A 15,039-nucleotide genomic window follows, 5' to 3' on the forward strand; every position below is an offset into this window, starting at 1 on the left:
ATTGGATTTGCATGAAAATGACATATGACTTATGTGGATGTTTTTCAAAAGCATCTGAACAAGTTAATGTAGTCTGAGGAAGGTCAAATGACTCCCTACCAAGAGACCACACATAATGACAATGACTCAGTAATTTCAACATGTCCTGATTATGATCTTGAGTTTTGCTGAAACTAGATCTCCCCAGTGCCCTAAAGTTGAGGATGCCTCCTAAAAACTTTTTGTATTCACAAGTGCCAGAGGGTATAAGCTAGGATACCAGCTGACCTCAACTGCTGGACAAGCATATATGTCTTTCAGACAGAATCTTCTCTTGGGGATGCATCTTAAAAAGAAGGGAATCAGTATGACAGAGTTAGTTATATAATTCAGAAAGTTAATTGCATTATACTCTGGAAGATATCAGTGCTTCTAACTCTAATACAAGGATATGCAAGTGGACAGAAGGACTTACTAACTAGTTAGAGTCTCTCTGTCTCTTTCTGTCTCTCTCGGTCTCTGTCTCTCTGACCCAGAATTTATTTGGCACCTTTCCCTGTTTGATTCAGTCAAGACTATTTCCAACACGAATTCTGCCTCTGCTCTTTTCCAACCTGAGTTTCCTTACTTTCAAGTTCTTAAAGGAAAGGGGTTGGGAGTGGAACTTAGTATCATACCTGTACCACCTCCATCTTCTATAATGTCCCATACTACTAAGTCAAGCCACTTTCAGATTTATGACTGGCGTTGGTACACAGAAGCAGATAGGTTTTCAAGCTCCTTTACGGCCTTTTGAGAATCTCTACATTTCCACCCATAATGCTAAAAATACTCCTTGAACATCTTTATTTGTGACATTGATCTGCTCGGTTCCTGCATTTTGAATGTGCGTTAAACCAATACAGGGAAATGAAATAAATATTGATGTAAACTTACAGATGTTAGTTACCTACTCCCTTGCTAATCCTTTAGATAAAGGTCATAGATAAAAATCACTAGTGAAACACTTTTGTATAATAATCTGGGTAAAACAGAGTTTAGGTTGAATTTTTCTAAAAATTCATATCATGGTCCTTTAACTGTTGAAATAAATCAGCATAATGTTAAATAGCTTATCTGTCTCTATATATCTGCAGTGAATGTTTTCCAGATTAGAGAAGTTAGACACGCAAGCATATTCACATGCTCAGTGGTGAGAAGGACTAAAAAAAATAAGTTTTTAAAACAAAAATGCCAAATGTAAGCATTTCTTTATGAAACGTAAACACAATTTTCATACTCTAAATCACCAAATTATACTCTATCAAATTTCTATGTTTTTATAGCTTACTTTCAAATTTAGTGTTCCATTTGATCTTTATCACAAAGATAGTTTAGTATCTCTATTTACAAAGAAGTAAATAGATACTCGGAGAGATTAAGTAATTTACCAAAAATGATTCAGTTAGCAGGTAGCAGACTCAAACTGAAGACTAAAACCAGAACCCATGGAAACTAAATCAAAATCTAGAGCAATTTTCAATATACCAATAACCGTGTCATTTGCCTCCCTCTGTCAGAAAGAAAAGTTGTAAAACAATGTATAAATGTTCACAGGTAGGAAAAAAGACAATTCCTCATTCTTCTTCTTAACCCTTTTCAAATACATAATGCTAAAACTCATTCTAATGTTATATTCTCCTAATCATGAGATAACCATCAGTGAACGCTCACTAGAATAGAATTAAAGTGAAAAAGAAAACATCACAGTGGAAATGTTACACTAGGGCCAATGTTACCAGCAGAATAAAAATCCCAAATAGACAAAAACAAAAACAAGAACATCTACAGAAAAAAACATGTTCTGAGCTCAGTTCCATATTTTTAAAATTGGCTGAGAGTCACAATGAGACTTACTCCTCAAGAGCAAAAGCTCTTATTATTGTATCTGTTCCTTCAGAGGTAGGCTTGGAGTATGGAAAGTAAATAAGGGCCTTGTACTTTTCATGAAGCTTCCACAAATCTCCCCCAGAGGCTACTGGTAATGACTTCTTGTCAAAAGGAATAGAGGAAACATTTTTTCAATTCCTCTGGAAGTAGTTCTACATTGATTTCAGAGATATAGTCATGCACCTGGCCAACTTGGCAAGTGGACACACAGTGCCCTCCAGCTCTCTGAGGCAAATCAGAAACTTAAATGACAGCAGCAGCCCAAACACTTTCTTGTGTCCTTCAGATTTTCTAGTATTACAACTGCACTAACAGAATTGACTTCACTGTCACAGATTTGGTGTGTTATGCTCAAATTATACATGCAAAAAAAAGAGACACATATCTTAACCTTAATATGTGTAAACACATATGTATTTTTTACAATTTTTACTGGAGTATAGTTGATTTACACTGCTGTGTTATTTTCTGCTGTACAACAAAGTGAAATCAGTTATATATATAAATATATCCACTCTTTTATAGATTCTTTTCACATATAGGTCATTACAGAGTACTGAGTAGAGTTCCCTGTGCTGTACAGTAGGTTCTTATTTGGCATCTATTTTATATATAGTAGTGTGTTATATGTCAATCCATTTGCAGCAACATGGATGTACCTAGAGACTGTCATACTGAGTGAAGTAAGTCAAAGACAGAGAAAGACAAATATCGTATGATATCGCTTGTATGTGGAATCTAAAAAAGTGGTACAAATGAACTTATTTACATATGTATTTGAATTCAGCTTTTCTGTTGTCAATTTGTTTTTTGAGAAGGTCATTCTTTGGCCATAGAAAATTTTCATTCCAGCAGTCTAGGATACCAAATCAAATCATTTTAAATTCATTTAAGAATGGATTTGTGCAAACCTAGATGCAGATTCCAGTCACCCCACTGATTTGCTAGTTGAGTTTAGAAGCATTACTTTGGATCTCTAGGTCCCAGCATCCTCATTGGCAAAATAAAAATAATGATAACACCCGTTTTGTAGCTTGATGAAAGTATATAATCCACATATACCACTTATAGTGTCAGGCATACAGTAAATACCTAGTAAATATTTATTTTTGTCAAGTTAGTTTTATTTTTGACAAAAATCTGAAGTACATTTCAGCAATTACAATTAGTAACAGAATCTTATCTTCCCTGTACAGTTTTTTGTTTCCACTGTTTCTTGATTTGTTCTGTTTTCTTAACATACATATTTCAGACAGGTAATTTCCATTTAAGTTGCTCTGAGGTGAAAAGAACTATTAAAATAATAAACATTCATTTGCCATACAGTTGTACACTTTAGGGTTAAAATAAACGTAAGAGGCTCAAAATATTAATGTCTTTGCAGTGAGATAAATAATTCATAATTGTCAGTATAAAAATAAACTTTTGAGGGACTTCCCCGGTGGTCCAGCAGCTATGACTCTGTGCTCTCAATGCAGGGGGCCCAGGTTTGATTCCTGGTCAGGGAACTAGATCCCACATGCATGCCTCAACTAAGAGTTTGCATGTTGCAACTAAAGATCCCATATGCCAAAACTAAAGATCCTGCATGCTGCAACTAAGACCCGGTGCAGCCAAATAAATAAATAAATATTAAAAAAAAAACAAACATTGGAACATCATTAAATAATATCTATAACATCGACAGTAAGTTTCTTTCCTCTAATTGTATCTTCCCTGTGAAACATTTTATTTCCAGTTAAGATAATGATTATTGTTCATTTGGGTAGCTAAAATATTCTCATCTAGGCTATCATCACTTCTGAGTGAGCTTTTAGAATGACTAGTGGTTCTCGGGAGTCTTCCAAGACAGTTGGTCTCCCATGCTGAGATAACAGGTGTCAGCCTTCCTGTGGACTATGAGCTGGACTAGCTGTAGGACCAGCTCTGAATTACTGTCCTATGTTTTATAGCTACAGAGAGAAAGCTTCTTCTCATGGCCTAGATGTGCAGGCCCAATGTGATAACCAACAGCCACATGTTTCTATTCAAATTCATTTTGATTAATTTAAATTAAATTAAATTTTAAATGTGTTTCCTCAGTTGCACTAACTACATTTCAACACTGATTACTCTTCTTGTTCTTATGTTTGTTCATATAATTTTCTTCTCAAAAAAGAAAATTATGGTCATGATTACTTATTTGTTGCGTTGTTATTTGTAACATTATGAACGTATGTCAATGAACATTACTTCCACTTGTGAAAGAATGGCAGAAATATGCTTCATATATGGACTGATGGGATCCAGAGTGAAATATTTGGTTATTTTATTAACATTTTATATTATGTTGATAGTGAAACTTTTTCTCATCCCTACTCTGTATTTGGATATACTGTGACTCCTCAAAACTCCACTGAGTGAATTTCATTTGGAAATAAGATAACATCACTATATTAGACTACCTATTTAGAATTTCAAACTGTTTCCCTGAAATATCCCTCTTATAGGTTCATAAGATTTCATTTACAATGCTTAATATTAATATCTTGTCCTTCCCATATCTCTTCTTATTATAGTTATCAAGAGACTTCATAGGCTGTAAGACTTTAGAGAATAGTACATTCGATCCATACCAAGCAAATGTCCCTCCCTAAATTCTAATGATAAAAGGCATCCTAGAGGAAGGGTTACATTAAATGTTCAGATGCTATTCTGCTTGCCAAGGAGAGCCAGCTGTTTACACTTGGCGGCATATTGCAACAGAATTATCTCATTTGCAAATCTTGGGATATGGAGATGCAGATAAATGTTAGCACGATAAACTATCAAATGTAGAATGAATTTTATTCTTAGTATTTGGAGGAAGACTTCATATTTCATATTTGTGCATATGGAGCTTTGAAAACTTGTTCATAAACATGCCATCTGAGCAACATGGCACGTAAGGCATCTTGAATATGGCCAAAACTGTATTAAGATACTTCCTTACATAATGTTATACAAACAAATACTTTAACATTCCACTTGTATAAAGTGTTAATGAGAAAGGTGTTTAGCAGTAGAAACAGAAGTGTGCCTGATGTGTTTTCATAATAAAATGAGTATTTTTTGCCAACTGAGTGTCATAGATAATGTTACTCTCTCTTAGACACAAAAGGTCCCCAGTCAGCAGGTAAGGACACATTGGATTTCTTTTGTAACTTCACTTGGTTCACACATTCACATCTTAGCCTTCACAAAATAATAACTTTGGCATATAAAAGGAAAAAGGATTCATAAGAGATTTATTTATGGGTCTGAAAACACACATCAGGAATTCAAAGGATTAGGTGATAACAAATTTTTAAAATACTAGATTCTATTTTAGCCCAAGCAATTTTTTATACTTGGGAAAAGAAAACCTTTCATTCACAGTAAAAAACTGTTACTTTTCTTTGATTGGAAAGAAATTTATCCTTCACTACTAATAGATAAACAAGGTAAATTTGTTCTTTTCCCTTTAGTTGAAGAGAACTCACTCCCAATCTGTTAATTCATTCTTCTCCCTGCAGCTAGAATGCTCTTTTTAAAATACAAATCTAACCAAATGGAATTCTTAATTAAAACACTACAATGGCTTCCATTGTCCATAAGGAAAACATCCAAACCTTTAACCTTTAACATGGTCTACAAAGTACTGCTTGATTGATCTTTCTTGCCTCTAAACCTGCATGACACTGCCACGGGGTCTCACAGAGCACCTAATACAGAGAGGCATGACATGAATATTGAATGAATGGAGAAACAAACACTACAACTTTTTTTTTTCTCAGACAAAAAGCATTCGGAGACAAGAGATGAATGAGACAGGTCCCTTTACCTGAGCACCCTATGTAAAATAAAACACCTTCATCACCTCATTCTCTATTTCCTTGCCCTGTTTCACTTTCTACAGCATAAATAATACCTGATATATATTCATTTGTATACATAAACTCCATAATGGTAAAGATGTTGTCTGGTTCATCCACTGCTATATCCCCTAATGACTTAAAAAGAATTTGAGATCTAGTGGATATATGATAAATTTCTGTTAAATTAATGACTAAAGGAAAAACTCTGCTCCTTAAGCACTCACTGGGGTTATCAGTTACATGGTCAGAAAGTTTTTCCAAGGCCACTTTGCCTTCAGTCATTGTCCTCCTCCCATCTGCCCTTCTCCTCTCCAGGTTACCTTCTGAGAGATGCATTTATTTAAATCATTGAAAAGATCCTTTTGTTCTTTGCTCACCTTAAAAAATTTCATTGGCACTCTTTGCCGCATGAAAAAATTCAGAATACTTAGCACAGCTGCAGGATGTGGCCCTGGCTAACAACACCAACACGAACTCCCAACTTCAGCCCACATTTTGCCTGTTACAGCCAGGCTGACCATCTCTCTGTTCTTCGGTGTTCTTTGCATAAACTGGTTCCTCTGGCTAGGACAGTCTTCTCCTGCTGGTGCCTTTTCACCTGGATAAATTCTTAACTTTCTGCAGATTCATGCTTTAGAAGTAACTTATTCTGGGAAGGCTTTTCCAGACCTCAAATGCTAGGGGAGGTACGCCTGCTTTGTCTTCCTCTAGTGCTTCCAACCTTCCATATCACATGGTACTTACCCTCCCATAATGTGATTGCCTGCTTGTCTCTATTTCCCCTAGATGGCAAGACCCTTTGATGGCAGAGGTGATCACTGTTCACACATGGTGGCTGTGCTAGAAATAGTATTTGTTGAATGAGGACTTGGAGGCAAATATCTCAGAATTCTAAGTCAGTTCCAAATTTCAGACAGTTACTTTTTAGATTGTGACTGGATATTTTTTGTCCCTTAAGACCAAAAAAAAAAAAAAAAAATACTGGAGTTGTGATAAGGGCTTACAGGCTACCACAAAAAGAAAGCCATAGCCGATCACCTGATTGACCTGTATTGACCAATGTGTAAAGAAGTTTAACTTAATTGGAAGACAAACTGACTGTCCAGAAAGGATTTGAGCTTTTCCCCAGTAAACTTCTTAAGAAGGCCAATGCTCTCTTATCCTGAAATCACACACCCAAATCTGCAGAATATTCCATCGAAATTCAATATCACTTTTCTTATGCCTATGAAAGCTGCAGAAGCTGCAATGAGAAGCACGCAAATTTAGGGCAACTCCAGGAAAACAGAGTATAAGAACTTGTAGCAGTAATTTACTGATTAGTCTTTGATTTTCTAGATAGTATGATCTTTGGGATCAGCTTTTAGATTTCACTATAGCCTCCATTATATTGACCTGTAATATTGCTTCGAAGATTGTAACATTATATTGTTACACATGTCAGAATGGGTAAGAACAGAATATTAGCATATCAAAATCTTTTCTTAAGGAGCACAAAACAAAGCTAAATTCTACCTCCCCTTTTAAGATTATTTAGACAACCTGACATGGCGTTGACAGAAGCTGCATACATTGTCTCTACCACAGCAGCAACAGGAAGACAAGTCTCCTCCTCTAATCTGACAATAACAATTTATATTCATAAATCAAGAACTGCCTTAGGAGGCAACTGGAAATGCTGAATAATTACTGAGAGAAAGAATGGTTTAGCATCAACTGAGCCAAAAACTCAAATATCCATTATGAGACACATGTACATAAGTTTCCACGTAGACACCATCTGATATAATTCTCTAACACACTTGTTCCTTGCCTCTTTTAACCTCAATTTCCTCATGAAAATGAAGATAATAATGCCTGCCTCATTGGTTCATTGTGGAAGTTCAATTAGGTAGGAAACAGAAGCACTTAGCATGTTATTGGCACGTAGTAGCTCAGCAAAAATTGGCTGATATGCTGTTTAGGTATTTTTTATGGTTTCCCAATCAAGGATGCTAATTTCATTTACAAATGACCCTGATTTTTTTCCCCCTTTGGTCCTAGCTGTATGAGAAGGGTGGAGGGGAGAGTGCAGTAAGGAAAGAATGTGTGGCATAAGGGTGGAGGAATGGGGGGGAGCCCAGAATGACTTTTCTGCATTCAAGATCTGACCAAATGGGCTTGAAAAAGCAAACGTCTTCCTTTAAGAAGGTGCCTATAGAATCAGCAACCTTTTAAAGAACTAATTTGTCAATAATTATGCCAACAGACTATATGAAGGGCTTGTTGTACTTGAAATGTGTCAATTTCTGTGTTATCAAAAGAACCAGCTCTATTTGGCTAACAAGTATCTTCTGGAATTTGTAATGAAGATTAAATTAGATAATATGTAATGGTTCTATATAGCTAGTCTCCAAAGATGGTGCCCCAATGAACCATTCTTCCTGCTAGTCACGCCCTCCTGTAGCCCCCTCCCCTTGACCATAAGCTGACTGCAACACACTCTTGACAACAGAATGCAGAGAAGGTGTTTCTATGGTCATAATGAGCAGAGCTGAGGTCAGAAGAAGCATTGCAGTTTCAGACTTAGCCTCTTAGGACACTTACTCTTGGAATGCTTCTTCTTAGAAAACTAGGCCAATACAATGAAGTCCAAGCCACACAAAGAGGCCAATCGAAGGTACTCGAGTTGAAATCCCCATCGGAGTTTTAAGCCAATATCCAGCACCAACCACCACCCTTGTGAATGAGCAATCTTGGAAGCCCAATGCAGCTGAGCGTTATTTTGACTGCAGCTCCAGCCTGTATTCAACTGTAAGTACGTGACATGTCCCAAGTAGGAACTGCCCAGCTGAGCCCCAAACAAGTCACAGAACCAAGTAAAATAATAATAAATTACTGTCTAAACATCCTGAGTTTTGGGGTGTTTTTTTAATGCAGCAAAAGATAATAGGAACAGATGCCTATGAAAACTCTTGACATAGAGTATAGGTATAAATTAAATAAATATGGTTGGTTGAATCAGAGATTTATTAGAGTTTTTAATTTTCAATCAACTGCTATCCAGATGATGTCAAAAGCTAGATACAGATTAGTGATATGGTTTATAGCAATCCAAGATGAATAATGCGTTTTAACTTCTCTAAAATTAAGATGTATCTTGTAATCAATGAGATTGTATAATTGACATTGTTTTTTTGTCTTTCTTAGAAGTACTTGAAAAATACATCTTACACTTGATGGCATCTTAGATACAAAATACAATATATTGGATCAATAGCCTGACAGATTCCCATCTGGGTCAACGTCCTCAGAATTTCCTAGAGTCATTTTAGTAGGTTTCTTGGTCCTTGCTAAATCAGCAGAATATCTTGGGGCAGGATCCAGGCATTTGCATCTAAAAAAGCTTTCCAGGTGATCCTTTTGTGTAACAATGTCTGAAAGACCTGGATCCAGATAGCAAAATCTTCGTACTAGTTTAGAAAACTAGGTGACCAGACCCACACTGTTTTAGCTCCCCAATGATATATGTTCATTAAGCTAATTGGCAATTGACTTTTGACATTTGTAAGGTCATGAACTGAGTGATTCAGTAAAGAGACATAAAAATACTCCTACAGTTTTTTTTTTGAAAACTCCATAGAGTGCAATTTCTATTATACTGCTCAATGACATACTCATTTTAGCAATTATAATAATGACCTCCTTCTTGCTACATAGTTATCTGTTGTTGTTGTTTTAGTTATTCAATTGCCCCATGACATCTAGTCTAAGCTATCTCAAATATGTCTGTTGCATTGTTTCAACATTGCCTTCAATTTTAAAAGATTTAGGTATTATAATTACCAATGTCATATTTTAATTAATTACATTCCCTGGAGAGAATGTGAAAATAATTCTTAAATTGAGATGAACAATACTCTAAAATTTGGTATAAAACTGCACAAACATGCTAAGTATTTAAAATTTTCTTTCCATGTTTGAATTGTGCAGGGAAGCGTACTTGTTTTGCAAACATGAAACTGTTTACCTTCAGACATATTTGCCTATTGCTTGGCTCTTTAACTCTCTTTCCATAGAAATGTAAAAATTGTTGATTATGAAATTAAATTTGACATTCCACACCCTGATAGCCATGCTGCTAGTTATTTGTGGTTTCTTTTTGTACACTAAAGTGTCGCTTGGAGGCAAATACACTATGAAGGTTGCCTTCAGCAACTTTGGTAGTCAAACCTTCCATTTGGTTGAATAATTAAAACCACTGAAATAGCTTTATAGAATTGTAGTCATCTCTTTCCATCTCATGCAAAATATGTTTTCCAAAATTTTACTTTTGGGATGGTTTGCTCAAATTCTAACTTTGAGAATGTGAGGACAAAAATATATGTTAATAAAATTGTAGAGTGAATGCTGCTTCATATGGTGGCAGAAAAGGAGAGCAGATTGCATACCAATCATCTTTACCTTATGGCACTGTACACAGAACTGCATTTTGTGTAGCAATTCAAATTCAATAGTTATTCAACAAATGTTTATTCAGTAAGCTTTGTAAATAGAATAAAATTCTATGTAGGTATGAATATGCTGCAATAGATAGAATCCACCTTTGGTAATATTTTGGAAGTTAAATTTACAATTTTATATTTAATTGGAACCACTTTCAATAAGAAACAAAGGAAGAAAGTTCACATTAGAAAAATGGATATATCCAGGGATCAAAGTTCATTTGAACTGCACACTAAAACGTACACAGAATGTTTGTGATTTTTGTACAAGAATTAACATGTTATTTGTTACAAATATCCACTGTCTTTCTGACTATAAATTTGAATGCTACTGTTCTTTCCAAAAGCTATTATTTTTAAGCAGTAGATTACAGTTGAAATTCTCCTATTCATCTGGCTTTAGGTAAAATAAACTTTCTTTGCATTATTTCACATTGCATGAGAGATATTATGTACTAAACTAATGCCATTCCAAATCAAAGGAATTTCTTTTGATGATGACCAACATTCACTGCTAACTCTTAGAAATGTCATAGCCCAAGGAAAACATATCTACCAAGATTACTGAGCCAGGGCAATAAAAATGCTCCAGAAATTGGGATAAGTGACTAACAATATCTGATCAAAGAGAATTTCGATCTTTTGAACCATAAAATATCAACAGGACAACTGCTGAAACAACTAAATAACTCTTCCTGTCACAAAACAATACGTTCAATCTTCTGCACTTCTGCAGTTTTATTATTTTTTTCTTCCTCTAGTAGAAGTAGTAGTGGATGGAGTACTGGTAGTAATGGTAGTAGTTGTACAGGCAGTTATAATACTAACAGTCAGAACCAGCACTTACTAAGCATTTACTCTATACTTAGCATTGGCTTAAGTACATTATTCCAAGAGGTTATGAAAATTGCTTCAAGGCTATCTCTGTGCTAAGTTAAAGAAGTCAGACAGAGAAATACAAATATTGTATGATATCACTTACATGCTACCAGTGGGGGGAGGGGCAGTATATGGGTGGGGGGAGGGGGAGGTATAAACTACTGGGGGTAAGATAGGCTACAAGAGTGTATTTTGCAAAGCAGAGAATACAGCCAATATTTTATGATAACTGTAAATGGATTGTAACCTTCAAAACCTTCATATATACCTTTGTTTTGTATATAAAATAAGACAAACTTCCAGTTATAAGGTAAATAAGTTACAGGGATGTAATGTACAAGTTGATGAAATGTAATTAACACTGCTGTATATTACATGTGAAAGTTAATGGAGTAAATCCTGAGTTCTCATTACAAGGAAAATTGTTTTTCTATTTCTTTAGTATTGTATCTGCATGAAATGATGATTGTTCACTAAACTTATCATCATAAACATTTCATGATGCATGTAAATCAAATCACTAGGTTGTACATGTTAAATGTATACAGTGCTTTATGTCAATTTACAGCTCAAGAAAACTGGAATTAAAAAAAGACACACACAAAAAAATGAAGGGGGTGGTGATGAACTCACAGTTTGCCTCTGAAATTTTCACCTTTACCAAAACAAGCACTATGCAAGTATTACGGCTTTGTCTATAAACTTAGTTTTAAGAAACGTCACCAAAAAGACCATGAGTTTTACTAAAATTTAATATATTCTGTCTTCCACAGAATATATTTATGATATGTAATTATTCTGTCAATAATTTTAACAGGATCCATAGCTGTGCATGACAGTACTCCCCACATTTCACCCATTAATTTTAGAGTTCAGTTCTCAGTACGCTCAGGCCACTGTAGGAATTACATGCCTACATGAAAACTAAAGGGCAGAGTCCATTGAACTAGGAAGAGAATGAGACACAGTCAAGTGAATCAGGAATATGGAAGTCAGAAGCAGGTTTCCAAGAAAGAGACTAGTTTATCTAAGGAAATAGTCTGAAATGTAAGCATTCACATTTTAAGGCCTCAGATTCTTAGCCAATTTAGCAGACACATTTTACAGATATCTGTAAATAGCAGCTATCTCTATTTAACCAAAGTAAATAAACCACAGTAAATAACCAAAGTAAATAAATCAAAGTAAATAAACCAAAGCAGATAAATGTAGTCCACAAATATGTTTACCTACCAAGGATCTAACACCTGATCAATAGTAGAAGAGGCAAAACAAAACCCAAAAAAGGGTCAGGTAAAGCAGAGAATCAAGAGTATAACTTTCTGCAAATGCTTGACTGACTCACAAGATAATGTATATTTTCAATTCAAAAAACATGATTCAGTAAGATGTGTCCAAACAAGCTAAATTATTGAAGAGAACTGCAAAGTCTGCATATGAAAAGACGCACATGAACCTTGAAAATGCTTTTGTTGCATTATTTAGAATACTTATAAATGTCAGGTTACTGCTAGTGGTACTGTTCTTAAAGAGTGGCATTTGCAAAATAATATTTGCCAAAGTTCATGTGACTTTTTCTCTGAAAGTAGTAGGCAAACTTCCTTTACACAAAGTTATGTGTTCCTTTAAAAAGACACTGTAACTGATAGTCGTATAACTATTATTTTTGTTGTTATTACATAATAGGCTTGAATTAGTATAGTCTAGGATGTCTTAAATACATATTTCAGATTTTTGTGACCAATATGATTGCCTCATAAGGAAATTAATTACTTTAACTGTTTGACAAACTACCAAAAGTCACTCCAACTCTTCATGGAGTATCCTATTAAATATTCAAAAAGGTCATTTGTTCAACGTATTTTACTTTTCTTTTCCTATAGAAAAATGCTTCAGGTACATTTACTACATTATATGTTCCTTATTCTACTATTCATGGACAAAATAATTTTACTAACTCATAGATTATCCTCTAGTATTATTTTGTAGTTTGTATTGGAATTAAGACATTTTAGAAAATATATTCATGAGAAGCATATACTTAATATAATCTGGTTTTTAAAAATAAAAATGAGGATTAAAAATCCTGCATGATAAAATGAATATTGTTGGAGGAAAGATAATGTGAAATAATATATAACAATTGAATGGGTGGGTTCAAACAGTGGTGCCATATTCAAATGTTCATTAAGAAAGAATATGCTGAAAAAGACTAAATTATATAATCTGCAAACACTAGTATTTTTAACACTCGTGAAATTCAAGTGTATTTAAAGTGATAGTATACAGGACATTAATGTTATGAATTTTGTTTTTATAAAAATCAAAGTTTTAATAAAATTTTAGATAATTGAAAATTCCCATACAGTTGTAAGAAATAACACTGAGAGATCCCATTTACCTTTACCTATTTCCTCCTAAAGGTAACATCTTATAAATCTACAGTACAATATCATAACTGGGAAATTGACACTGAGACAGTCAAGATACAGAGCATTTGCGTCACCACAAGGATCTCTCATGTTGCCCTTTTATAGTCACACCCTCACCCCTCTCACCCATCACCTTCCTGTCTTCCTGGCAACTACTAATCTGTTCTCCATTTCTATAATTTCCTCATTCCTAAGTGTTATATAAATATAATCATTCTGTATATAACCCTTGGGGATTGGCTTATTTCACTCAGCAAACCCTCTGAAGATTCATGGAAATTATTATATTTTATCAATGTTCTTTTATGATTATTGCTGAGTAATATTCCAAGTATGGATGTATCATAGTCTAACTGACTATTCACCCATTGGAGGACACTTGTGTTGTTTCCAGTTTGGGGCTATTATGAATAAATGTACTATAAGCATTTGTGTAGAGGTTTTTGTGGAACCATAAGTTTTCATTTATCTGGGATAAATGCCCAGGAGCACAATTGTGGGGTCACATGGAATTTGCATAGTTAGTGTTTAAAGAAACTGCCTAGGTGGTTCCTAGAGTGGCTGTTCCATTTTATATTCTCAACAATAATGTTGAATGATGGTTCAGTTTCCCCACATCCTCACCACTATTTGATGTTATCATCATTTTTTAACCATTTTAATATGTATATAGTCATATCTCACAGTGGTTTTAAATTGCATTTCCTTAATAGCTAATTATGCTTAACATCTTTTCTTGTGTTAATTTGAAATCTGTGTGTCCTCTTCAATGAACTGTTTATGTCTTTGCTCATTTTCTAATTGGATTGTTTGATTTTTAACTGTTTTGAGGGTTCTTTATATATTCTAGATACCAACCTTTTTTTAATATGTGACTTGCAAATACTTTCTCATAATACGTAGCTTTGTCTTTTCATGCTCATAACAGGGTCTCTTGCAGAGAAAAAGATTTTTTTTTAAGTCAAATTTACCTTTTTTTTTCCTTTTATAGGTCATGTTTTTGGTGGCAAGTGCTTAGCCCTAGATCCCAAAGATTTGTTTCTCCTTTTTTCTTTCTATGTTGCATAGTTTCACATTTTATATTTTAAGTTCATGACCCATTTTAAGTTAATTTTTTTTGTATAAGGCATAAGATTTACTTCAAGGTTATTTTTTTTTTCATGTATAGATGTCCACTTGCTTTAATACTATGTTTTGAAAGGGATATCTTTTCTGGTGGCACAGTGGTTAATCCGCCTGCCAATGCAGGGGACATGGGTTGGATCCCTGGTCTGGGATGATCCCACATGCTGCAGAGCAACTAAGCCCGTTTGACACAACTACTGAGCCCATGCACTGCAACTACTGAAGCCTGTGCACCTAAAGCCCATGTTCCACAACAAGAGAAGCCACTGCAATAAGACCTCACACCGCAAAGAAAGAGTAGCCCTTGCTTGCCACAACTAGAGAAAGCCCATGCCT

This window comes from Hippopotamus amphibius, chromosome 13 (assembly GCF_030028045.1).
Source record: "Hippopotamus amphibius kiboko isolate mHipAmp2 chromosome 13, mHipAmp2.hap2, whole genome shotgun sequence".
In the NCBI taxonomy this organism is placed as follows: Eukaryota; Metazoa; Chordata; class Mammalia; order Artiodactyla; family Hippopotamidae; genus Hippopotamus; species Hippopotamus amphibius.